This window comes from Haliaeetus albicilla, chromosome 3 (assembly GCF_947461875.1).
Source record: "Haliaeetus albicilla chromosome 3, bHalAlb1.1, whole genome shotgun sequence".
Lineage (NCBI taxonomy): Eukaryota > Metazoa > Chordata > Aves > Accipitriformes > Accipitridae > Haliaeetus > Haliaeetus albicilla.
The window spans coordinates 54,644,133-54,670,865 of record NC_091485.1 but is presented as its reverse complement, the minus strand read 5'-3'; the positions used below and the strand labels follow the sequence as shown (position 1 = coordinate 54,670,865).

The window sequence follows — 26,733 nt, the reverse complement described above, 5'->3', positions numbered from 1 at the left end:
GGAGGCAGCAGTGGGTGCTGGAAAAGGTGAAAGTGAGAACTGGGATGTCAAAGGGATGCAGTTGGCCAATGCTGCCGGAGTCGGAGCTCAGGCACGGCCGGGTGCTCCCCAGCGGCTTGGGCAGAGCCAGTGTTGAAGTAGCAGGGATCCTCTGTGTCCCAGCACGATACCCTCTCCGGCTCCTACTCCTGTGTTTAGGAATTATATGACAAATTTATCACTATTTACTTTTTAGGTATCAAAGGGAGAAAGGGGAAAAGTGTGTGTTATCAAGGAAAGGGCAAAGATGCCTGGTGTAAGCCAGAAAACGGATGCCAAAAATGCTTTCATTCCTATCTCTTCAGCAGCTACTGACACTAGGAAACCTTTCTTTATTATCTGTGGAGGAAGAAGTTAATGAAGTGCCTGCCAGAAACACTGTATAATGATGCATGCAAGGAGAGTGAGTTCCCCTCCCAAGAGCGAAACTCCAGGTCTTTCTTCCGAGCCGACCCTTTTGTTCTGCTCCGAAACCTGCCTGCCCACTGATAAAAAGCCAGGCAAAACCTGGCAATTTAGACTTTACCCATCTAGCATTGGGGAGCAGAGATTGGCTCCTGGGGAGGTACTGGGTGACTGAGAGGGACACGGAGATGTCCTGATCAGGACTGGCAAGGAATTGAAGCAGAGTCAGTTGTCTATTGTGTCCAAATTCAACCCAGGTGAGATCTTCCCTGTGGCCAGATAACAGCTGGGTGGCAAGCTGGGGATGGGCAAGGAAGGGGCAGGCAGTGACCGATGCAGCCTGAAGGCCCCCCCCCCTCCCCAAGGTTCTTTTGGGGACTGGGTGCGGGAAGCAGCCTTTTTTACAGGGGTGTGCTCACAGGCACCAGCCGGACTCCCAGGAGCGGGCTGCAAAATGCCACCGTCCTCTGCAGAAGAAAACAGGTCTCCAGTGCCAAGAGCTGACCTGCCTCCGAGCTCCTCTGAGCTGTGGGAAGTGCTGGGGACGCGGTGTCTCCACGAAGGAAGGATAACGTCACGCGCTCATTCCTGAGTGTGGGCAGTGAAACACCATGTCAAAGGTGTGCTGAAAATAATTTTTTAATAAATCTGGCTATTCGCACACTGGTATATTTAACAGGAGTGTGATATAGTATTTCCATGTGAAGGTGCAGGCTGGTGATTTGTTATTACAAATTAAATACTAACAGCTACTCAGATAAGATAAGCTACACAGAAGTGGGTAGCAGCAGCTCAAGGAAAGGGGGAAGAAAAAGAGTAAGTGGAAAGTGGAAGCACAGGAAAAGAAAAATAAGAAAAAAAGCAAAAACATTTGAAATTTGCCAAGCATGATAAACACTGTGAAGAGTTTTTTAAAAACTGGAAATGTTCCTTTTTAATGTAGGTGGGACTAAAATACAAATGACTGAATTCCTGTTACTGATTTCTGTTCCTTTCTCCTTATTGGAGAAAGATTTATGTGGGAGCGAAAGGATATTTCTATCTTGTTTCTTTGTTTTTCTGCACTCACTATCACTGTTTGCACGGTTGGTTTCCATGATGCTGTCAGGCACTTGGGCTCTCATCCAGCAAATACTTAAGCACACGTGTAACATCCCAGTCAGCGTAAGGTTATCCATGTGCTTAGATGACTTTGGGTCAGGATCTTAATATTTCTGTGGCTCAGATGTGACTTCCACACAGCAAGGAGGAGACACAGAAGAACCAGACAATTAGAAAATGTTATTGTGAGACCACAGAGATCCTAGCAAGAAGGTTCAGGGGATAAGTTGCTACCTGAAATATTATTTCAGTCTAGAGGGGAAAAATTGGTAAATCAATTATTCTCCAGAAAGTGTTGCTTTCGGGCATTGGAAGCAACCAGCAAGTTCAGTCCAAATGAGCCAGGTTAGGTTAAACCGTGCAAATAGCAGAGTTTGAGAGGAGTGGGCTGTGCTTCCTGGCCGAGCAGTCCCCAAGGAGGATGGAGGGTGACCGCCAGCGGGGCAAGCAATGGTGACCCCTCCTGCACACACAGGTCTTTGCTGAAGTCCCAATGCAGATGAAGATCTTTGTTTCCAAATATCCTTGGCGTGTTTTAAAAATGCCCCAAACGCTTTCTTTGATCCAAAGTGCTTTTTTTTTTCCCCTGCATGTTGCCAAGTAATCAATTCTTGTTTGATCCAAATTACTTTTCCCTGTTTTCTTTCAGTTTGGCCCCTAGATAAGTGCACACAACTCAAGTGCATCAATTAATGGAAAGCATCCACATTCAGCAGGAAAGTAAGTCTTCTGGCTGGTCCCTTAGGAGGTACTGATCGTGATTGCTAGATGATGGGATTTTTTTCCATCTAAGAGTATTTCAGTTTTCACCTGCTCTCTTAAGTTTCTGAGCTGGTCTTCTGGTGCTTCAGTGCCATTGAGGTGGGATCACTGCAAGGGTGATTCCCACCCAGCACACTTGCTACTTCCCAGAGGCCAAATGTTTGACGTGGTGGCCAACCTCAACTCCTCTTGCTCTCCTGGCTGTGGTTTGGGGGACAGCACAACCCTGAGGTCCTTCCCAACAGGTGGGAAGGGATAAGGCCACCCTTTTGGGGGAGAGGCTCAGCGCTGCAGGCTCCAGCGGTGCTGTGACACCAGGTCTCTGGGGCAGGGAATGGGCCCGGCTCCTTTTAGCTGCCAGAGTAGATGTAGTTCTGGAAGGTGTGCAAGGTGGCAGAAAGTGAGTTTCACCTTCCTTGTCGTTCAAGATGCTTTTCTGTCTAACCAACAAGTAGTGCAGAGCAAGGGCGAGGGTATTGCAAGGGAAATCCAGGAGAATGGGCACAGAGAGGAGAGGGTGTGGGGACATGGGCATAGGGGAGGAGATGCAGGAGGGATGCACCAGCCCCAAAAGTGATCAGCTCCCATAAAGAGGCAGGTGCAAGTAAAAGTTTTAAAAGATCATGTGAGAAGCTATTATGTATCTCAGGAGGTAGAAAAATCAATGCAATACTGCATAAGAATAGATGATGGCATTATTTAGGCTCAAATGCCAGAAAAATTGTTGCAGACCAAGCAATCCTTTCTACGAAATATATCACAAAAAAGCAAGAGGTCTCCACCACCCCTCAGCAGCAGCCATCGGAGATCTTTGGGCACGGGTCCTCACTGCCGATGCTCACACCCTCCCAGCGCTCCAGTCCGGTGGCTCTTCTCACTGCTAGCAAGGGCGCTGGGGGAATCCCCAAAGCCACTGGTGTTGTAGGGGAACCCAAGATTGTTGCTTCTGAAAGGGGAGTCATTCACTCTCCCTGGGAGCTGGAATTAGTGGCACTAAAGAGCCATGACAGATATATTCAGAGCGTAGGATTTTCTTACAGTGCTGCATTCCTGGGAAACTGTCTTCCACCTGATTTGACTCAAACAATAATTCTTTCACTGGGCCACCATCAGTGAACGGGGTGGGCTGAACCACTTTCCCTTCTTTTTTTTTATTTCAACCCCCCCTGTGCTGGTAGTGCCATGTCAGCTGTATCAGAACTAAAATGTCTTTTCCTGTGGGTTTTTTTCCAGCCTGTTTTTCTACAAGAGCAAAAGTCAACATGACAACATTTTGCTGAGCCCTGTTTCTGTCTCTTTTTTATCTGTGTAACTGATGCCAATGGAAACATTAGCATTAGCCACTCTTTCAAACAGCAAGCTGCAGAGGCCAGCAAAACACATGTGGTTTGTTTTTTTAATATATATATATACATATATATATAAAAAACACTAAAATCATGCCTACTTGCTTTTTTTCTTCCTTTTATTTTTAAAAGCAGTAAAAAGTCATGGATGTTTGAGGGAAGATTTCAAGATGAAGCACTTTTCTAAGTGTTGTTTTGGTAAAAGGAAAGCCAAGAGTAGATTCTCAGCTGCTTACATGGATGTGGCTCCTTTCTGAGAGCAGGGATTGACACCAGGGAAGATCTAGTCTTTTGTGGGTTCAAAGATCAACCCATATAGAGTTTCTGCTCCCTGCGTGTCTTCCATTTTATGGGCAAACAAATGTTATCTATTGTTAGCTCTGCAGAGCCAAAAGAAGTACGGGAGGAAAAGCTGGATTGTGTCCCACCTTGTAGCACTGTATTTGTGTAAGTTATTACATAGGTCCCGATACATGTATGTTATAGGTGGGTTTAAGTATTAGAGATATCTGTGTGTATATTATGGTATATATAACGCATATTACTGCAGTCAGTGAAGCTCTGGCAGACTGTCCATCATGCTAAGAGTGAGGGAGCCAACTCATGTCCCCCAGCAGTGCCCGCCATGGGCCCCAGACGTGGAAGGGTGGGAGAGAGGGAAGAGGTCCCAAATGCAGGATAGAGACCCTGCCCCACGAGGCATTGCATCCCCATAGCGGGAGGAGGAGTGTGAGTCTTTGTAACGTGGTCCCAGGTGGATGCAGCGCATTTATTTCTCAGCAGGCTTCAGCCTTTAAATATCTTTTATGTATTTTTCCAGTCAGTGCCTGTGTCTCATTGCTTTGCGCTCACTTGGTTGATTGACACTACAGAAGAGACTGGTTTGACGTTGGGGGTTTTATCGTGGAAACGTTAAGCTAATTCAGGGAATATAGGCTTTTCTACCAAATTTAGCAGGATTCTTTGCCTCTCCGAGGAACGGATGCTGTTGCTTTCATTTCTGTGTCCGTCTGCGTGGGGTAAGGTCTGCCTCGCCCCTAGTCCTGGAAAGCTTTGTGGGTTACAGCAAGTGCTGGGGAGAAGTAGGCATTTCAGTCAGAAATTCAGAAAATCTCCCTGTGGACGAGTCATCCCCAGCCACCATCAGCGGGGAGGTGCAGCAGGGCTTCTGCCGAGCCCTGGGAATGGGGAACAGCCCACTTTAGGCTGCCATTATCATATGTTTTTAAGAGCATTGGTAATTTTTTTTTTCACTTAGCATCTTTCAAAGGGCTGAAAATTACAACCTTCACAACATATAATTAGTGCAGCCTTATAACCACTGTGCATGGTTTAAAAACTCCTGTGGGCTCTTGCCCTGCAGCAGAAACACCCCATAAAGGAGAGCAAAAGGGTTATTTTTATGCTGGAGGACTGAGGTTCTCTGCACACCCATGTGTCTGCAGGTATGGAGGACTGGACTTACGTAGGAGCACAGCAGGCGGAGGTCCCCGGGCAGCTCCGGGGGGATCCTGCCCAGCTGCCTCCGCCAGCTCTTTAGGGCATCAGCAAAATGGCTATTGAAATGTTTTGTGACCATTAAAATGCATGTGTTGTATTGTCCGCTTTTCTGAAAGTGCCTTTAAAAGAACCAAAAATATTAAAATCTCCCCCAGGTGCACATGTTTTTGATAGACTAATAGAAAGTAATGCACTACACAGTGTTGTGGGATATCATTTTAAATTGCAATCCCAAACTTTCTGTTGTATTGTACAAACATTGCTATTAAGTGAAAAAATACATCTGTATGTTATGGCACAATTTTATTGGTGGGTGTTGACATGAAGTTTCAGCCTTCTACACTGGATTAATATGTGTGATTATATGTAACACATGTAGTCATCAGTGGGGTTTTTAAAATTCATTGCATTATTATTGTTCTGTTAAACGGTCACAGGTTTCCCAGCTAATTTTGAATATTTTCTTTTTAAGGCATGAATTTTAGACAGCGGGGGCTGCCTTATTCTATTGTAATAACTCTTTGAGCCTTTTTCACTGCTTTGCACTGAAGCCGGGGGGGGGCAGCTCACGATCCCAGAGGGCTTTGCCCCCTAATATGAACTGCCCCAGGAAGCCCCAGCACAGCACCGGTGCTGGAAAGGTGGTTTATAAACTGTGCTTGAGAAAGCGATGTGTGTCTCGCTAAATGCTACATAAACCAGCGCTGGATGTTGTTGATGTTGAGCTAAATATCCCAAGCACCTGCTGCTTTCGCACTTGGGAGAGGGATGCAGAGGAGGGTGATGGGGCTCGGTGGTCCCCCCGCCAGTCCCATGTCCCCACCATCCTCCCTCTGCCTTGGATGGGGGAAGCCCTCCCCAGCACCCCTCTATGCCCCATCCCAGGTTGTCTTTTCATTTTTGACATTTTCTCTTTCGCCTGTTGCAAAGGGGCCAAAGCCAACTTGAGCTGAAGAAGCCCCAGTGTTTGCGTTTGCAGATCCCACGCGGCTTTACATCTGCTTCCACTTTCACCAGAGCCATCTACTGTGGTTGGTTCCTGGTATTTCATGTCCCGGGCACCGGTCAGTATCCATCGCTGACTCAGATGAGCACAGGGAGTATTTTCTTGTTGCTGACACTTTGCCTTTTCTCCCTGCTTCTTGCAGGTGAAAGTCCCTCCCTCCTCCCGGCCTCTCCCCCGTCCTGCCCCTGCTGCGGGGCTCCGGTAAGGCAACGCGCAGAGAGAAAAAAAGGAAATTTGGGGGAAGGACTGGATTTTAGCTAGAGTTACAAGGAAATCTGAGACTCCGGCGTTGTGTCTCTGCCTGCAGGATAAGGCTGCGGAGGTGAGTCGGAGCCAGGTGGAGGCAGACACTGCTTCGTCCCCCTTCCCGGGACGTTTTGCCGGGAGCAGCGGGAGAAGCATCACGGGCAGGCGAGGAGGAGGGGCCGGTGGCCGAGGCTGAGGGACGCGAGGCCGAGCTGGCCAAGCACCTCTGGGGGCCGGCCCGCAGCCCCACATGGCTGCCTCCCTGCTTCGCTTCGGCAGGGCCCCTTGCTGCCTCGCCCCAAATCTGGGCAGAGACGCTGGCGACCAAACGCGCATCTCTGTGGCTATGAATAAAACCTCAGCTGTGTGTCATTTTGAAAGACCCTAATTTTAGCCAGCCGGTGCAGCGCCCGGCTGCGCATCGTCGAGGTGCCCCAATACGCACGGAGGGCAGCGCTTTCGCCCCTTCGCTTGGGCAAACCAGGCGTATAAGGGGGTTTTTTTTCTGCCGGAGGCTGGGGTGCAGGAGGAAGAGGAAGAGGGAGGCACATTTTCTTCCAGGGACAGGGTTAAGAGAGCGTCGGCGATGGGACCAAGCCCCCGGCACAGCCCGCTCCAGCGAGCCCTCGGTGTTGGGGCTGTCCGTGGGCCCGCGATGGTTCCAATGTGCGCGCAGTATGACAGATGACCTATTGAAATAATTTCGGAGCAGTGCTGGGGTTGCCAGGACAACCAGTGCTCCCTGGGCTTGCGCCTGGCCATGTGACAGCCGCCTTGACGTCAGCTGGAGGCAGAGCCTGCGGTTTCGGCCGCGCAGCCAAAGCCTTGTGAGAACCAAGTGGATGCTGGATTTATCCCCGCCGCCACCGCCGCTGCCGCTGCCGTTTCTCAGGGGCTGCCAGAGCATGGACTATTAAAAACTTGCATTTCTGCAGTGTGAGGTAACCATTTGCTTTATGTTCTCGTCAGGTACTCTTTTTTTTTTTTTTTTGCCTTTAAAAAAAAATAGAATAGAAGGCAGCTTATCGTGACTGATATTTTTTTCACTTGTTTGTTTTGGCTGGAAGTTTGCCTTGGTGAACAAGCCCGGCACTATCAGATAAATGCAAAGCAGCTTCCAGTTACTAATTCTGTGTGCAGACTGCAAAGAGGAGTTAAATTTAGATTAATGATCCTTGAAAGGAGAATAAAATGATATTGTTCTCGTTTGACACTTTAGGAATATAAATGAACATGAGTAATACTGGGCTAATGCATTCGGGAGTTAAAAGAAATTATGTTCAGGTATCGTGTTGATTTGGGCATCTCTACAGCTTTATACCTCTGTTGGAACTTGTAGATTTTTAATGCTGCCCAATTCAGGCGGGTTTGTACCAGTGCGTTCAGTGAAGGGGAAGCCAGCAGCTGATGCAGCTAGGAGCAGCTCGAAATCCAACAACTCCCAAAGTTCGAGTCTTTAAATCATCTTTGTTCACAGAGAGTCCCCGCAGCCCGCACGCTCCCCGAGCTTTCTGTCCCTCTCCTGGGGCATGCAGCACTCTTGACCGTATAGTGTTTACAGAGGAACGGATCAAGAGCTTCCTGAAAAATTATCTGAAATATGCCAAGAGAGCAACATTGCTGTAACACAGGCTTTTACCCTTTTTCTCACACGCACACACAGAGCTGGTTTTTTGCTTTTTTTTTTGTCTGTTGTGGGTTGAGAACGGTTAGAATAGCTAAAAAAAGAACTGCAGCATGAACAGCACCACAGTAATTGAAAAATGAAATGCTACTGGATTCTTTTTGTAAAAAGAAGAGGGAGTTTGGGTTTGTTTCTGTATTGCACTTACTCCGAGGGGGCTGTTGTGGGGAAGGAGATCCCGGGGCTCCTGAAGTTTAGTGCCACAGTCTGAGTTTGTTTGTGTGGGAACATATAGATTCATTTTAAGAACAGATTACAGCTTAAAGCATCGTGTACATTGTTTCCTGGAAAAGTATGCTAGATCGTTCTTCTCTTCTCTAATTATATAGTCCTGTTCCCTTCCTCCCAAAGTTCAAAGGGTTTATTGATAACGGTAATGATTTTCTAAAGCAGCTGCCACTCTGAAACAATCATGGTGCTACAAAACAATTTAAGACACAGAGCAATAAAAGATAAAAAATTCTATAAAAATTATTCTAATGTTACCAAATGCAGCAAAAGCAATTGTTTCAGAAAGGGAGCCAAGGCAGAGATTAAAACTGAAAGCACTTCTGTAAGGAAAGTTATGGCTTAATGCTCTAGATTTCACTGCATTTGGCATGCTTAACAGAGCAACAAGGATAAATGCATCTGAAACCTCTAAACCATTTCACTTGGCGTTCTCTCATCTGTTCTTTCCAATTTGACTCTTGCGCCTAAAATACCAGTGTTTTGGGGGGCTGAGATGTTTTAAATTTTCTTTATTAAAGTTTCCACCTCATGCCAATGCATCAGAGCATGAGGAATCTTGACGGGCTCCTCGCAGGTGAGTTTAACCGAGGTTTACAGGAGCCTTGCAGCTTCAGTGCGGAGGGGCTAGCATCCCGTGCACAGCCTCCCCACGGGGAGTGGGGCTCTCGGTGTCCTCGCCCAGGCGATGCGCCCGGGCTGAGCTGGGCACAGCTGCTCCCCAGCTGGTGTGGGGAGCCGTGTTTCAGCCGACGGCGGTCCCTGCCCCCCCCCGCCTGTGAGTCCCCCCGCAGTCTGGGCAGTGGGGTAGGAGGGGAGGGCAGGGGGAGGCGGTCGACATGACCCACCACCCTCCGAAGTCTGCTTGTTCACCAGCTTACACCCGTGGGGCAAGTCTGGTGAGGGACTGGGGCATGGAGTATGGGGACGTATTCGAGTTGAGCAGCACCTGCCATTCCAGAAGAGTCATTCACCTTCACGTCTGGAGGATTTGGCTCCATGTATAGATGCAGCCACCTGCCAGGTTTGACTTGAGTCGTCAGTGTGGCAATGATGCTCGGGCTTCACCTCATACTTTTAGGCTTGAATACAGTGTCATGTAGCGTTTGATGCCTTGAAAACACCTGCAAGGGGAAAAATAATTGATTCAGCTTTTGCTCAAGAGCTATTCATTAGAAATATTTTAAAAATAGGTTCCTCTTCTCCAGTTGGAAGGGACATATCTTGCTTTAGCAATACTGAACAAGTCTTCAAAAGGCACTAACTTGACCTGAGAGAGGAGGCCAATAAACTGCTTCACGTTTTACCAGAAGGGTCCCGGCCATGTTGTGGCAGGAGGTCTGAGAGGCATCATTACTGGGGAAGCTGGTGAGTGCCGCTGAGGTTGCACAGGGATGTGTCCTGCTTGGCTGAGTGACCAGTTCTGTCCCCTCTCGTTGAGTCTTTGGGCATCCCATCGGCCCAGGCTCCTCTGAGCCCTGGAGGTGGGGATGGCCGAGATGCAGGCAGGCAGGCAGCTCGCAGGCAGTGTGAGTGTCTGCAACTGGAGGAAATGGCACAGGTCCCTCCTCAGGGCGAGGGCAGGGGACGGTGTGTGAGGGTCGTCCCGGGGCTGCGTGCCTCTGCTCGGTGATTTCATGCTCTCGTTTTTGCTGGTCAGCTCTGTACTAAACCCTTCAACCAACAGTTGGATTTTACCTTGGGAGCGTGTGAAATTGCCAGGCAATGCAATGCTAAGCATCCCACTGTCTCTGCCCTGCCGTGGGTTCACCCACCATGAGAAAAGAACAAACAGCCTGTAGGTTCCTTCCTATCGCCAAGACGGGGGAAGGTGGCTGCAGCCCATCCCTCATCTTCTGCCCAACGCTGCAGCTGTGAGACTGCCAACTTACGTAGACTTGAAATTCTCTGACATAAAGAGAAAAAAAAATGAGATGCACACAGACTTGGTGACACTCCACCTTCTCCTGGGAAGACCAGATCGACCCTCATACCTCCCATCAACCTTCATGTCATTTGCAAATGTCACTCCCTTGCACGCACACAAGGAGGAGATGATCTTTTCTGACAGTCTCCTTGTCCATGGAGAAGGGCGAGCAGACCAGCAGTTCCTGAGGAACTGGACCACTTCACCTTAGGAGAGACTTTGGCTGAAAACAGGACTGAGATCTCTTTGAGTCACTTCTCACACAACTGGATACAGTCAAAGAAATTAAAAACAGACGTGAGCTGTTGATGCCTCTAGCCTAGTAATAATAACACACTCAAGCCTTTAGTGTGCTTTACCTTGATCTGGTTGAGTTGATGGGCAATGACAATCTAAATTTAGGCTAGAAGCATAATAAAACCTAAAAACCCCTTGCAACACAGAGCACTGACTCCTTCTTGCATTTTTCAAACAGAATGAGATTTCTGCTGTCTTTTTAAAGGTCCGAGCCACTACTCAAGGCAATAATTCAGAGGGGAATAAAATCCCCCATACCGGGGGGGGGAGGGCGGGAGGGGGCAATTGTCAGACAGTGGGAACTGATGTAGCAGTACGGAGTTTCAAGCTCTTAAATTACATATTGCAGAAGTTGATTTCCACCCTGCTAAAAATCATTACCTTGTGCTAATTTAATGATGTCCTGCATCAACACTAGCAACAACTGTTTTAAATGATAACTGAGCTGCAGTAGAGATTTGGCATTTTAAGCAACAATTGCTTTTCCAATTAAACGCAGATGCCATGCATATGGTACTCTGAATGCAAAATGAAAGATGACCTGATTGTTGCTTCCAAGCTAGAGCAACAAAAATCCTAACTCTGGAATGTTTTTGGTAGTCATATTTTAGAAATAATCTTCCATGGTGAGCCAAAATCTATGCAGACAGTTATAGTCAGATAACAGTTAAAAAAATAGACCATGTTTTGGCTGTACTTTTGCTGCTGTTAAATTTATCTTCTTAAATAGCAGGGAGTATGAGTTGAGGTTTGAGAAACAGTAATTTTGTAATTATTTTACATAGATTGAATTATTCTGTCATCAAATTTGCATTTCAGACAGCATTACAGTATGAAAATATAATTAGAAACTGTAATTCAGGAATTGCTGAATGTGATATTTCCCAGAGGGAGCACTGTGAAGAAGCTGCCCTCACTACAACTTTAGCAAATGTTGAAATCCTATAGGTGGAAAATGTGAAGGCCGAGTTGTAAAGTTCCTCTCCCTTCTGCGGTCTCCACATGCTGTCAACTTTCTGCCGAACTTCATTTTTTTGCAAGATTCATTTCTACAGAAACATCTAATCATTAAGAGCTGAAGTGCTCAGATCCTGTTCTGCTGAATTTCAGTCTGGCTGTACTGATAGTTGCTGAATTGCTTTCAGCCACAAAATGACACTGAGATAATGTAAGGATCTGATTTACACACAGAAAAGCCAAAAAGCTTGTAGTTTGGACTGAAATGCTGGTTTTAATTTGCCCAGCACCCAGAATTCCCAGCAATGCCTCCTCTCATGGGAGAGAGCAGAGGATGGGTCTCAGTTTAGCTCTGTTTCTCTTCTTTTGCAATTCAAGACTTTTTGCTGTATTTGTTCACAGTGTTGTGCAAAGTTTTAGCTGCGTAAATCTCACTGATGTTAATCCTTACTTTTTTTTACTATTCTTGATATGATCTTTGGCTTGTCGTAGATATATTAGCTGGAAACGAACACATCTTCTCTTTTTAGTTGGGCTTGTGTTGATAAATACCGTCCAGTTTTGTCTGAGACACACCTTTCGTTGGAGAGCATCATCCACGGCCAATTTTTCCCACCACCTTGTTGGGGCATTGGACAGGCCCACATGTGGGGCAAAGCCTGTGATGCACAAAGCAAAGCCAGCACTGGGAGGAGGCAGATGCTGAGGGTGGGGCATGTTTGATGCTTTGATGTCCCCATACATCTCTCACAGTCCTGCTGAGAGACAGTCCCAGTGCTCCTCCAGGGGAAATGTCAGGACAGGGCAGGAAAAGAAGTGTGGACCTGTGAACCCAGGACTGCATGGATAAATGGGCTGGCTGGTGACATGGTTCCTAGTGACTCAGGGACACTGTTGCTCCCAGTGTGCTCTGAGGAACAAAACCATTTTCCTGTGCCTGCCCAGGGCCACCTTCCTGCATGCACCTACACCCAGCCCCGGCACTTTGCCTGGGTGCAGGGGAGGACGTCTGCCCTGTCGCTCGCATTTTGGGTGATGCACGTCCTGCAATCTGGGTCTGGTATTTGCAATGTGAGCAAAGGAGAGGAGCTGCAGAGTGTTGCTGCAAATGACCTGAGAAGGCATTTTTGTGAGGGAGGGTGTGATAAGACAGGCTGGCTCTTTATGGATGTCATGGTTTAACCCCAGCCAGCATGTACTCAGCAGCTCCAGAGGGGCAGGAGACAGTGTTTCAGCTGGCTTTGTGCAAGGAAGCAGGTGCACACTGAGGTTGAAAGGCTTTGAGACAGGTTTATACCTGCCACATTTGTCACAAAGCCTCTTAGCAGTGTGCTGAATTCCACCGTCGAGAGCACGGGGCCTCGGGAGCGGGCCACAGCCAGGCTGGCCTGCTGCAGGGGCACGATGGACCGGGTGGGACGGGGCACGTGGGGGAAGGAGAGCCCTGGGCAGGACTAAGTGACCACCAGGTGATAGCGGGATGAGGCCAGGGGCAGGCTTGCCCTTTCTTGGCTGTTCTGCTGTCGCTGTTCCTGCACTGCTGCGTTTGTCCCAGCAGGGACCTCTGGTAGCATTGCCCAGCGTCCCTGGGCATCTGTGGTACACACCAGCCAACCCTCGTGTGAAACGGAGCTGTCTGAGGAAGTCTGGAAAGCGAAATGCTTCCTACGTTCATAGCGATGCTCTGTCATTTTGCTGCTGTCTGATGTAACAGTAGCAGAAAGGGCTGCTCTCTCTACTGGGTGCTGAGTTCAAAACAGGGCTAGAGAAACACTGCACAGTCAACCCTTGCACGGTGCTTGCTACTGGAGGACAAAGATTTTGCCTTTAAGAGCTTCATGCTTGTTCTCATACTATAGAAGAGATCGGGTTTTGGAGAGACCCAAGATTACATGTATGGAGGTTTTATTAGATGAGAAGATCAGGTAGTTTACAGGCTTGTGCTCCAAAGAAGGCAAGTTAAAGCTGGAGAAGGTCAAAGTTAGCTTCTTTCCTCACCAAATTCCCTCAATCCTAGAGCAGGCAGATTCCCTGATTATGCCTCACACGGCTTTTCTGCGTCTCCTCCAGGACTGCAAAAACACAATGGATTCAGCTCATTTGAAGTGTCTAACTTCAACTGAATAATACTCAAAGAGACTTCAGCCATGAAGCAATTCATCCTTGAGAACCTTTAACTCTAGAGAAAATATTCTGTTCATGTTGTGTGCATGTTCCTAATGGCAAATCAAAGATAGCAGGGGGAAGCGAGCACAAAGCCGTTGATTATTTCCACAACTGCTATATGCTTCCCATCACAACACTATTCTTTTGTGCAGAATGGCAGCATGATTGCAGAGTCCTCTTTAACTTTACCATTTTAGCAAGCCCAGGTCCAATTAGAGCAATTATATCTCAGCAGAAACACTGTCTGTTGTCCTCTGGACCTGTCTGTCAAGTGTCCTATTCATAGCTGTTTATCTTGTGTGAGGTTTTTCACGTAAAGTCTTTCTGACCCTACTAAAACAGTCTCATCTGAAGGGTAGCCTGTATTTTTGTAAACTTATTTCACAGGCTGATGTGAACAAGAAGAGTGCAAAATTACAGCTGGCCAAGGATACATCTTTCAGTCTAACCACGGTCTCCTCCTGCTTGAACATTATAGCTGCTTTGACACAGAATGCAGATTTCACTTTCAATTATTTCACTTCACCCTTCACTTTCAATTACTTTACTGCTAACAGTTGAGAACATTATCAGAATTTGCAGTTCTTCCTTGCCTCATTGGAGGGTTTCCTTACTCAAAATCCCCAATGTGAGTTGCAAGGCATGTAATGTTTGAGGGCACATGATATTAAACCACTTGCAGCTCTGAAGTCTGTGTGGGACTATCGGTCACCAAGTTACTGTAGAGCCACTGGGTAGCAGGCACTTCTGCCAAAAGCTTATCTACATTTTGCTTTATCTCATCTCTCAGAGCCTGATGAAGGAGCTGAGTGACTCCCGCCAAAGAAGTCCCCCTTGTCCCTGCTAAGGTAAGAGCTGAGAAGCAGAGCTCAGTGGAAGGCAGAAGTGCTGGGACCTGGGAAGGTCAGGGGCAGTGGAAAGAGGAACTCTTCTCTTTCTGAACAAAAAAATAGATTTTTATTTTCTCATACTTCTCCTGGAAGAGAAAATCCAGGGAGCAGTGTTCGGAGCCTTTTTCCTGAAACAAAATGAACTCTTTTCTGACAATTCAGAAATGAGATGATTGCCTGTGAGAGGGCAGCCCTCGTCCCTGCCGCTGGCTCTGTGCATCCATGGGAGTCCCAGATGACATGCACAGCAGTGCTCGGGCGGAGCAGTGTCATTTTAGGAACTGAAAACACAAGCTCAGACCTTAGCCATTCTTCCTCCAGCATCATCAGGGCAGAGGGTCTGCCACATTTGTTTCCTATTTTGCCTCTTTTCTGCTAGGTTGTAGCCCATGAAGGAAGGCAGCCGGTCGCTTTTGTCAGGGGGAGCTGCGGAGCTGCCCGTAGTGGGGGCCCAGATGTCACCTGTGCCTTCCCTTGGCACAGGATGCCGCAGGCAGGAGAGCCGTGCCAGTGCTGAGCAGGGCTGCAGAGAGGCCTTGCAGACCTGGTCACACGAGCGGCAAGGATAAATGAGAGCTGATGAAACAGCAGTATAACATGCTCCATGTCAGCTCCGCGGGGGTCTTGGTGAATTCGTTAAGTTTATAGGGTTTACCTGGATCTGCAGCCTTGGCAGTTTCTTTTCTTGCAGCATTGATGGCCTTTTCTCTGGGAACCACAGGCAGTGAGCTGCTGTGCGGGGTTAGACACCCCACCCCCCCATCATAATGCTTGTGATGCCCCCATTAGAAAAATGCAATTCTTTCAGAGATAACAAAAGGTGACAGAAGCGCTAGTAGGGTGAGTGCTTGCCTGACTTTTGCTCTTTTCATTATACACTGGGAGCCTTGCGGAAACCCCCACCTCACCTAATTCAAAGTCTCTGATTAAAAATTGAAGTGTATTTCGCTATTAGTTCACCGTGTGTCCGTTATTAGTTTACTGTGGTGTTGCTCCCGTACCTAGAGCCTTTAGGAAAACACATCTTTCCTGTGCACAGCCCCCACCTTGCTTGCGGATGGCGCTCCAGGCAGGTCGGTGAAGAGGCAGCTGGGAGAGAAAGGGTTAAAAAAAAGCCACAGTAACCAGTCTGTGGCATTTTTTAAAACAGCAGCTTTTCTTTTGTTTGCTGAATTCCCCGTGCTTTTCCAGTGCTGCTCCCATTATTCATTTCTTTCCCAAAATAACATTTTTAAGCAGAGGAATGGCTTGAGCAGGGAGAGAAGGGGATGCGCAGCCCGAGCCGGACGGCTGCACGCGCTTCTGTGTCTGCGCCGAGGCGGCTCTGAGCTGCCCGTGGATGCTAATGGCAGACTACCAGGCAGGTGGCAATTCCCAGTGTTTCAGGCAATTCTGCTTCCTCAGCGGCGAGCCTGGCAATTCCTTCCTGACAGTCCTCAGTGGTGCTTCTTGGGGGCAAGCTTCGGGTTTGCACAGCTTGCAGCTGGCCTTGAAGAGAAACGTTTGTTATCCTTCTTTCAAAGGGGAAGCCTGAACACGTCCGAATGGCTTCCAGCTACACGGGGGACGTGCTCACGGCCAGCAGGGTGGAAAGGTGCCCTGGCGGGCGGCGTGCTTCTGCCGTCCAGCGTCTTTGTAACCCAGCTTGACCAGAAGCGTCTCTTGGTGGAGGGTGCTCCTTTGAAGGAGAGGGAGGGGAAGTCTCTGGGAAAATAAGCCCGAGGGAGCCTGGCCCCAGGAACAGTGACGCAGGCAGATCCCACTCAGCTGGGATGCAGCCCCAGCCCTTGGGGTCCCTCGGGTGTCCCGTCCTTGAATGCTGACCCGGGAAAGCAGCTGCTCCGGAGGGGCTCCCTGGCAGCACCCACCAGGGTTGGCTGAGGACACCCCTCTCTCATCCCTCGCAGTCAGGCACACAGCCAAACACCGCAAACTCCAGAACGGGTGCCGGCAGCTGTCCTTTGTGGGTGCGGGGGAGGACGGTGGAAAAGAAACCCTGAGAGGAATTAAAAATTAAATGCTCGTGGCAGCAGCTTGCTGTTACCACATGCCAGCAGTTCACCTTCGCTGTGGCTGGCCAGTCACCCAAGTGCTGAGTGGGAGGAGAGGAGCATCCCATCCTCGCTGCCCTTGCTGGACACCAGCCAGCCCTCCCGTGGCCCTGGCGGGGGGATGGAGAGGAGCTGCCCCCCGCTGCGTGCGGGGGCTTCGGCACACAGGAACCCCCAGCTCTGCACCACCAGAGCCAGCAGCATCCACCCCTCCGTGGAAATCCCCAGAGTCATAGTGAAAGGCACCGCGCGAGGAGCTGGCCAGACCCAGATGAGTCACGCGCCGCTTGGACAGATGCTGCTGCTAAATGCAGGGCGCTGGGGAGCTGGACTAGCCCTACCACAGCCCTCTCTCTGGTCTGGGGTCTGGAATAACCCCAGCAACGGGCTTGCTTATTGTGGGCAGAGGCTGAGCCCACAGGGTGCAAGGGTCAAGCCTGCCAAGGTTGGTATTTGGGGGTACAAGGGCTGAGCCCCACTGGTGCTGGCATTCAGGGGTGCCACTGACACGTATGTGAAGAGCAGTGTCCATTGCAGTGGAGAGCAGGACACACATATAGGCAGCGTGGGAGCAAGGCTCTGGGATCTGTGTCGCTGTCAGCAGAGCGCTGCCAGTATCAGGCAGAAGCCTGGGTGCAGAGCTGCGATGGAGATGCCCCAGTCCCTGCCCGCTTGTATCACCAGAGAGCACCAGCACCCGGCAGACATTGTCTCCCAGCGCCCTCCTCCCCAGCTGGGGCTGCCACTGCCCACTCCACCATTCCCACCTCCCCCGGCCCTTCTCGCTGGCATTTTTCCTCATGTGCTCACCAGCGGTGCATTTGGCTCTCCTTGGCGTGCCAGTCCAGCTCCTTGGTCTGCAAGTGCCCTGAAACCCCTTCAGAGCCCCAGCAGGCCCATCACAGAGCCCAAGGCCACTTGCAGAGCGTGTCCCAGATGATTTGGACCTTGGGTCTACTTCATAATCCCCTCTCAATACCCGTTTCCCAGTAGGTAGGAACTTGCTTCCCTCAAGCCTTGACATTTGTTATTTTAGCATTAATATTCAAGTAGGTGACAAGCTACCCAGTTTCCTGAGATGTGTTTGTACTGCAGACGCTGGCTGTGTCCATACTGCATAAAATAGGGAGCATCCCCAGCACCGGAGCTCTGTTATCGAAACTGCTCTCTGTCCGGAGCGGTCCCTATTGCAGTTCTGCTCCCAGCCAATTCATATCCTCCCAGCCTGGTGCCAAAGCCCAGTCTGGGACTTAGCTTGTGCCACTGGGCCCATCCCATGGGGAAGATAGCACACGGTCACTCTTCAGGAGGGTGCAAAGTTCAGTAGCACGGATGAGGGAACTTCTGTGCCAGTTGGCTCCCATGCTGGGGAATGCACCCAGATGCATTTGCTTTGTAGTCACAAGTGATGTGGTAAATGTCATCATGCATAACTGGGTGGGAATCCTTGGTGAGAAGAACCTTAAAAATAGAAAAGTGTTTTTAATGAAGCCCAGGACTGGGGAAAGCTCGTGAGCTGCAAGCTCTCACCATGGCCACCAGCAGGAAACCAGCCTGCTGGAGCATGACAAAAAGGCTGGCAGCTCCAGTCTGTCAAACAAAGCAGTGGGTTTTTAATAGGACCAAAGCGAAGGAAGTGAGGAATGTGGCTAGAAGGAGGGATAAAGAAAAACCTTTGGTCTATAGAGAAATAGGCTCTTTACTCAGCCGTCTGTACAGAGGGACGTTATCACATACACTGCTCACCTGACTCTGTACAGAGGTTTCTTTCCCCCCGTGTGTGGGTTTGATGCTGATTTCATGTCATTCCTTGGTACACATGCTTCATTCTGCCTGGTTGTATTTTAATCCTTTTCTACTTTACAATCCATTTATTTTAAAGATGTGAAAATTGCAGAGGTGAATATTGAGTACTACACTCCTTCTGCTCTGCAATTTCTCCGGAATGAGTAAATTGTTATCACCCGTATTAACCTTCTCGATGAGAGACCAACATGATCCACTTTTCTAATGCTGTGTTGTGCCTAATACTTGTTTTTTAAAGCCCCCCTTCCCTGAAGCAAGCACTGTGCACTGCATAATGCCGCCGCAACTCCCCGGCTGCCACAGCCCCGTGCGCAGCACTGCGTCTGCCATGCAGCGCTGCCAAGTATTTCGTATTTCGCTCTGCAAGAGGGAACTAATGTCCAGGTGCTCTGTTTGTAAAACTTCAGGGTTGAAAAAGGTAAAAAACAAAGGAGATTTCAGAATGCAGTTTTCTCCCAGTGCTTCTGTTTTTGTTGAATTCAACCTTTATGTTTTTGGCCTTGGAGCATAATGTCAGTGGGGCTTGAGAGAGCCAGGGGAGCATTTACCTATCTCCTTGCCTGCAGCTTTTCAAGCAGGTTTGATTGTTTTTATTACTTCCTCTGTTAGATGTGGAGTGTTTTCCCCTTTCCCTGGATTTCCCAGTCACATCCAGCTGCCCGTGCCTCTGTTCTGGTGCAGCAGCCTCCTGTCCCTGGGGACATCGCTGGCTGTGAGGCTGGTGGGACAGGACATGCCTTCCACCTTGCTGTGTGCTGGAAATGCAGCTTATTTATCAGATGCCCAGCAGAGGCAGGCTATGGCACTTGGCAGAGGGCAAAATCTGTCACGCTGGGACTCTTTAGGCTGGGGTCCTCATTTAAACCCCTCCACAGACTCAACTGTAACCCCAGGCAAATCACTTAATGTCAGTGGCCATCCCAGTCAGATGAAGGTGACCCCGACTATGATGACTTGGCAGGTCCTTTCATGGAAGCCATCGCATGGCACGCTTTGATATTATTTGCAGCTTTACATCAAAGCCCTGCAGAGCACAACAATATTGGCTGGGATCTTTCGAACAGTGGGATTTAGTAAGGCAGGACCCCAGCTTTTAGTAAAACAGGGTGTGGGTATGAAAGGTTTCCCCTTTCACTTGCAAACAGAAGTTGCTGTGCTCATATTGCTCCAAATAATAAAGGGGATTTAGGAAGACTAGCATTAAGCCATTTTTTGATAGTCATTGAATATGTTTTAATCCTTATTAGCCTTGAGCAATTGTCTTCCAGTGAACTCACAGAAGGATAGGTATAAATAAAGATCTGTCCTGTGCAGCCTGCCATGCATTTATAGCTACACAACTGCTCTCGCTAATGAAACAGAAATGTGTCTTTCTAAAGGAAAGCTCAACAGCAGGAAATATTCTTTCACAAAACTGAACGCAAGCGTTTCTTCCAAGCGTCATCAGATAAAAGCAAAAACTTTCTTAAATTTCTAGTTCCACTAAGCACCTGGCTTTAATGTACAATTAATTCCTTGACTTTGTTCATTTTTTAACCAAAATGTAATCCTGTTTTAAAGCACAGTTGTTTCATCTGGTAATAAAAGTCTATTCAACCGTCTGTGTGTTTCGTCAGTGTTTGCATTCCTTGTTCTGTGTCATATTTTGCGTTTTGCTTCAATCTTTCCACTGAAGAATCAGTGTTGTCCAAATTGCCACTGCTCAGCTGGACATAACTCCCTATTCCTTACTACTTAAAGTTCGTTACCTAATTCTGCTGGTGGGTAATTTTGATCAAGATTTCACAGCGTGCTATATTTGCCCATGCAGACAATACAGTGACAGGCTTTTCTCCCAGTCATTGCTGAAATCCCCCACCCCACCCATTGCAGAGGTTTATGATCGCTGCCTCTCAGGCATCTGGCACAAATGGAAGCGGCACCATTGTGTGATATGCTCGTTACTTCAGGCATTAGCCTTGAGAAGTGCTGTGTAATTGGATGGTTTGTCATGTCTGTTTAAGCACATTATTCCGGAAACTGCTCCTCCTCCAATCAATAAAAGACTCCATAAAATTGTTTAAACATATTAAGAAAAATGTGATTTACTCCAGGAATCTTTATTGCATTTCATTATAAGCCACTGAATCTAATATACAAAGAAGATCACTTTAATTATAAGTGGACAAAAGGAAGATCTACGCTATGTTCCCACTAAGGAACTATCAGCAACATGCACCTTCTCCATCTAATGCAGTTACGTAAAATAATTAGGTTTGGTGTTTCTAATGGGAACAGTAGTTAACTATATTACACAGCCCCCACGAGAAATTGGCATCAGACGAATTTGTTAGGTATTGTGGTATCTGTTCTCAACTACTTTTTCCCGCCCTCAGGAAACTCATGAGATGATAGCCAAAAAGTGGGCAGAGGGTTCAGAAAATGGGCCGTTGATCTCCCTGTCTCATCTCGAACCAGTTTCACTGTGCTCAGTGCTGCCCTCCGGAAGCTCATCAGCTAGCAGAGGACTGTGGTGGTCCTCTCTGCTTGCAGACCCATGCATGGCTAGTTTTTGTTTTACAAGTGACTTGGCGTCATTCACTACTGTTTTGTGCATTATTGCTATTTCAAATCCTGGGCAGACAATTTTCGGAGAAGGAAAAGAAAAAACTCAGTCCAAGGGGGTGTCCTAGAGCAACAGCTCCCTTCTATCTGTGTTCTTCCCCATTAAGTGGACAGTTGACAACTTTCATACATGTTACCATCTTGAATTTTTGCATATAAGCTCCTGATGGCTAAACAGCAGAATCAAACATCTCCTGTACCCTGCAACATCCAAAGGGTCTGTGTTACTTACTGCAGGAGCACCCCTCCTTAAAACTGTCATTTATGATATTTGAAACATAGAGAAGACACACTGAAGGGTGAATATTATGTTATTTTGCTACATGAAGTACTTTCCAGCCATGAATAACTGAGGGTGGTTTTTTTTCTCCCTGTGGAGGAATGAGTGTGCTGAGGCTAGCAAGGAAAGAAGGAGGCCCAGCAGCAGAGCGGTATGTGATGCGACGCTGGGGATGGGGGATCGGGAGCGCAGGGATACAGGATTGCAAAGCCCGAGCAATGAAGCAGCGCCTGTGCGCCCTGGCTGTGGGAACAGCCCCGTGCGTTCAGGGTACTGCTGCATGAAGGCGACAAGCGGAGGAGTTCCGCCATGTCTGTCATGGTGTGGCGTGGGGGGGAGCACGGAGCCAGGTGCCCCCCCGCCATCACAGCCGAGACAGTCCTGGGCAAGTGCTGGAGCAGAAGGATGGCCATCAGGAGGTTTAAGTGCCAACAGCCTCTGTGTCCTGGTAGGGTCGGGCAGTGCCTGCTGAGAGTCTGTCCTGGGCCAGCCCCCTGTGAGCCCCTGTCAATCCAGGAACCTTGAAAACTGACCCCAACTGGTCCGGGAGCACAGGACCAGCTGATACGAAAAGCCATACAGGTGTTTTAGAAAATCCTTTCCTCCCTCTTCCTGTGCATCAGTTCAGGCAACACTGAAATGCAGCTGTCACCCAGTAATCTTTGTAAAGTGGTCAGAGGTCTTCAGATGAAAAAGCTGTGTGGTATTAATAAGTTATTGTGTTCCCTATAGGAGACAAAGGGATCACATTAAGGAAGAAAAAACTTAGTAGGAAGTGTGAATTGCTCTCTCAATACTGAATAGAAACTGGGCACATGATTCGCTTTCGAAGAAAATGGAAAACTTACTATTTCACAGATTTGGACAACATATTCTGCTAATCCTCTTGACCCCAAGGTTAAGCCCATCCAGCTGTGAATTTTTTTGAGGTTACTTGTAGGTCTTAATTTCAATTAAATTTTTTGCAATAATTATATTGCTGCTCCTAGTGCTCTCTGATGCTTGAATTGACAGAGCTGGCCGGCTCTCCTAACCTGCCTACTGTGTCCTGGCACTCACTCATCTGCTTGTATAACCCTCTGCTCACATTCCTGCTGCTGCGCATCACTGATGTGAGGTGGTAGGAGATTACATACTGCGGAGGAAGACAGAGATATAAACACGTTTACTTAATGTTACTGCCTTTGGCTCTCCTCTTGGTGATCCTCTGTGCCAGAAAAGACTCTGCCCACTGTAATAAGGGCACTTGTTTTGTAGGATGCCCTTTCTCTTCCAGAGGAAGGCAGGACAGGAAGGGACCTCCTTACTCATGCAGTCTACTGCAGGTATCTATGTCATATAGACCCTATTCGTGGATTTTTCAAACTCCATTTTCACACGAGCTAGGCCATTTGTCTTGTGATCTTTGGAGAAGGCTGTTCCACAGACTTTGGTGCTCCAGTGGTTAGAGATTTGCTTCTCATTCCCAGCCAAAATTTATTCATGGCTAGTTTATACCCATTTGTTCTTGCGCCAGCATTGTCCTTCAGTTTAAATAGCTTTTCTCCTTCCCTAGTGTTTACCCCCTCTCATGTATTTATAGACTACAACCATATCCCCTCTTGGCCTTTCTTTAGCTAGGCTAAACAGCCGAGTGCCTCTGGGCTCCTCTGAGAGCACAGGCTTTCCATTCCCTTATTTGGCTTCACAGCCCTGCTCTGCAGCCACGGCGGGCCAAAATCCCTTCTCCTGAGCATGCTTTCCTGGCCACATACTACAGTAATCCAGGTGAGCCCTTGTATCTCCAAACACTTGCACAGCCTGCTGTGTTTTTGTCAATAGCATTGGTACTTCCCCCCGCCCGGACTCACCAGATCAGTCTCAGCAGGTTCATTAGGAAACATCATTTGTCTCCTGCAGGTCACATCATACTGGTGTTTTCCAGTTATCTTAAGGCTATATAAGATCTTCAGCTCTTCCTCCTGCTCCTAACATTTCTAGTTAAAAGCATCGGTTCTTCCTACTGGTCCCTCAGAAACTGCACTTTGTCACAAGGAGTTTCATCCCCTTGCACTGTTCCAGTGCTAAAATCATCCCATCCTTCTTGTGTGGTAGTCTGGCTGTCCAGCTGACAGTGCCTCTCACCTTGGTGTCATCAGCAGCTGCACTGCTCTGAGATTATGCATCATGGTTATTAATGATAATGCTAAACAAGATCCATCCTGAGACTCATCTTTGAAGAACCCTATTGTAACCACCCTCCACCTGAGATTTCCCCTTTCATTTCAACCCATGATCCTTAAAGAGGAAACATCTGTCTGACTCTGTCCCCCACATCCCCCAGCAGGAGTGATTTATTTGATTTTACCTAAGTGGTTTTGAATTAACCTTTCTATATACATCTATATATCTATTAGAAACAAAAGGTTACATGCTGGTTTGAAAGCCAGTGCAGGCAGACTTTCTACGGGGTTTCCATATAAGGTCAGTTCTGCCAAGAAACTTTAGTTCTAACCTCTAACATTTCTACAACTTCAGCCTGAGATCTCTCTTCAGCAGGACTTGCCAATTGTGGTGCTCAAGTCAGGGTGTTAGCAGATGTGTTTTGCTCTGTTTCAGTCTCCCAGCGGGTTATGAAGCCAAATTCAGGATTCAAATGACTAAACTCATTATTCAGGCTTAAGACACTTTTTTATGGGAATTTGGAATGGGGTGAAAATTCTTTTGTGCTCTGGGCTGTGTTCCTCAGATTTTGGCCTGCAGAGGAATAGCAAAAATTATATTTGTACCCTTTCCATTCAAAATGGGTGAAACTATAAATATCTTGTAGTCCTAAAACAACATTCCTGCTAGTTCTTCAATTAAGACTGCAAGACTTCTCCCGCAACGTCTCCCTGCGATTCCTCACAAAGATCTGACTGTCATCTTTTCTTCTTTGTGCCAAAGGGTTTAGAGACTTTTGGAGGAGTTGGTGGTGACATCCCACAAACCAAACAACAGAGCTACTTCTCTTTTAGGCTCAAATAAAGCAAGAGAGGAGAAATTACTGAATATTTGGCTGCCCTTTTGATGACAGGAAAAGCAGTCCTTGCCCTCCTTCCCTTGAACAGTTCAAGTTTCGGATATCTCTCAATGTTATCAGCTAGTTCTTCTGGATGTGTTGTATAAATGAGAACTGAATGATTCTTCCTTTAGAAAGAAGAGGAAAAAGCCTTCAGAAATGTCAAATCAGTCTAGTTAAGCCTGCTCCCTGCATTATAATTTAGCTTTTTTTATTAACATTAGAGCATTCTCTGATCTGAAGAATAAGCTTTCACCTTTGCATATTGAGGGCTGGCTGACAAGCCTTCCCCTCATGCCTACATCTGAGATGTTGTAAAACCAAGGACCAGATAACTCCCGCGACACTCCAGGCTTCATCTTACTCACTTGGTGGACAGTTGTCCTGGCTGCAGCTCTGAGAATAATTGATTTGAGGATTTGTCTGCTGAACAATCAGGCAGAAAAAGGCTTTAATTTGGCATGAGGTTGCATTTTCCAGCTCTTTTTGCTAAAATGAAGGAACTCCACAACAACAACAAATGATATAATTCAATTTGACATTGGATGTTGAGCAAACTGAGGCTGTGTTCTCCTCAAGCAGTTTTGTGAAACTAGCCTCCAATATTTCTGTTTCTGCCTGAAATCAGCCCATGAATTTGGAGTTTGCTCAGTCACTCTCTAGACTCCGGAGATGGTATTGAGTAGATTTCCATAGCTTGTATGGAGACAGCTAAATTTAGGTTTTTCAGTCTGGAGTTAGATGCCCCCTGCTTTCTCTAGGTAAGTAATGTGGAGAGTTTGATGTTAAAATGATCACCTCCTGAGCTGCTGTTGAAGGGTGTAAAAGTTGTTTCTAGATTCAAAGTATTTAGTGTGTACCTGCACACATGCTCTGACGCAGTCCAGCCCCCTTGCTCTGTTCAGGCAACATGGGGGGCTCTGGCTATGAATTTCCAGGGGAGGATCCCTTCCACCAAGAAAGCTCCCTGCTGATCTGAACCCAGCAGAGGGAACACTTTGCTGGTCTCTGCCTCTCCTGTCAGTACAGGACATGGGCTGAAGATGAGCAGAGCCAGACAGCTGGGTCCCCAGCGCATACAGAGCTTGTGGTATCAGTTGGAGACGTCCCTGGGAGCTGCAGACCCCAAGCCACTGCACCGGCTAGTGCAGAGTCACAGTGTGCAGCCAGGTGCCTGGAGCCAGATTTCTCCCCCTCTCCTCCCAGAGTATCATCTGTTGCTGAGAGAACTTGGATGTAGGAAGCATCTGAATCAGAAGCATAGGGAGGGGACTGTGCCAGCCTGCAGCTGCTTAGCATCTCAAATGGAAGACTGAATTCCTTGTATCTGGCAATTGAGATGCAGGCAGTCTTTTTATTGACAGAATTAGTTCATATTCCAGTCCATCATGTGTATAGATAACGCACTCTGAGATTAAGGTACCGTAGCAATAAATTTGCTAACCTAATTTTAAAAGATAAAAGCTCCAGTGAAGTGAGGCTTCATGGCACACTCCACTCCATTTGATTTCCAGCGCTTTGGAGGAGCAGGCAAGAAAACCCTCCCTCAGGTAGCTGCGCCGCACCTCCAACCTCCTCCTCCAAAAGCAAATCTTTGGGGGAAGGAAATAGAGAAGCACTAAAATTCCACTCTCTTTGGGTACCAGCATCTGCTGTCACTCTTCACAGCTCACATGAAAGGTCATATGGAGCAGGAAGCCCTTTAGGCAAAATAAGGAGGAGTGCTGTCCTGCATCAGGAGAAGACCTGCCTCCCCTTGCTCCCTCCCTCCCCACTGCTGCAGCAGTTCCTGACTGCCCTCCTCTCCCCATGAGTTTCGGGCAGCCACGAGCACCACCAGCCCAGCCCCTGGACCTCTTACTGGTCTGGAAACAGGGGTAGATTCTGAGTACTCATGGCACAGGAGATGCTGATTCCCAAGGGCTGTTGCTGCTCAGCAGAAAGAAGTGGCATCAGAAGGAGGAGGGAGAGAGCAGCCAGTGGCACAGCAGTGCTGGGCAGACACCTTGGGGCTTTGTACGTGTTTTGGGGTGATGTGTCTCTGAACACACTGAGCATTGCACAAGGTCAGACGGTGTCTGGGGATTGCTCAGTACCCGCAGGCTTCCTATGGCAGCAATTTAGGGTTAGATATTGCAGCCAGTAAGGAAACTCCATGAGCTGGGTGCTTCAAGCTGGATGGCAGCTCGGACTTCAGCAGAAGAACGGCTGAACTTGTCCACCTCTGCAGCCTCAAAGACGGGAATGGATCTACCATGCTGTGGCCAAGACATAGGGAAAGACGTGGCTGCTTGTGCATGGAGCAGCTGTGCAAAGAGACAGTCAGGTATTTTGTGCCCCCCTGCCCCCCACGGCATCGCAAGTCCTAACAGGTCATTGATTGTCACTCATGATTGAA

At 48.0% G+C, this 26,733-nt stretch overlaps 1 protein-coding gene across 2 annotated transcripts in view; it reads left to right on the top strand.

The window, feature by feature from the left end:
* The first annotated feature begins 7,172 nt into the window (after window positions 1–7,172).
* The window catches only part of NCALD (neurocalcin delta), a 61,514-nt gene continuing 41,953 nt past the window's right edge, over window positions 7,173–26,733 (top strand). The window contains exon 1 of one of the 2 annotated variants that reach the window (XM_069779799.1): window positions 7,173–7,374. The gene's annotated coding sequence lies outside the window, so the exon portion shown is untranslated. The remainder of the gene's footprint in view (window positions 7,375–26,733) is intronic. The other variant, XM_009916977.2, reaches the window with a different exon arrangement.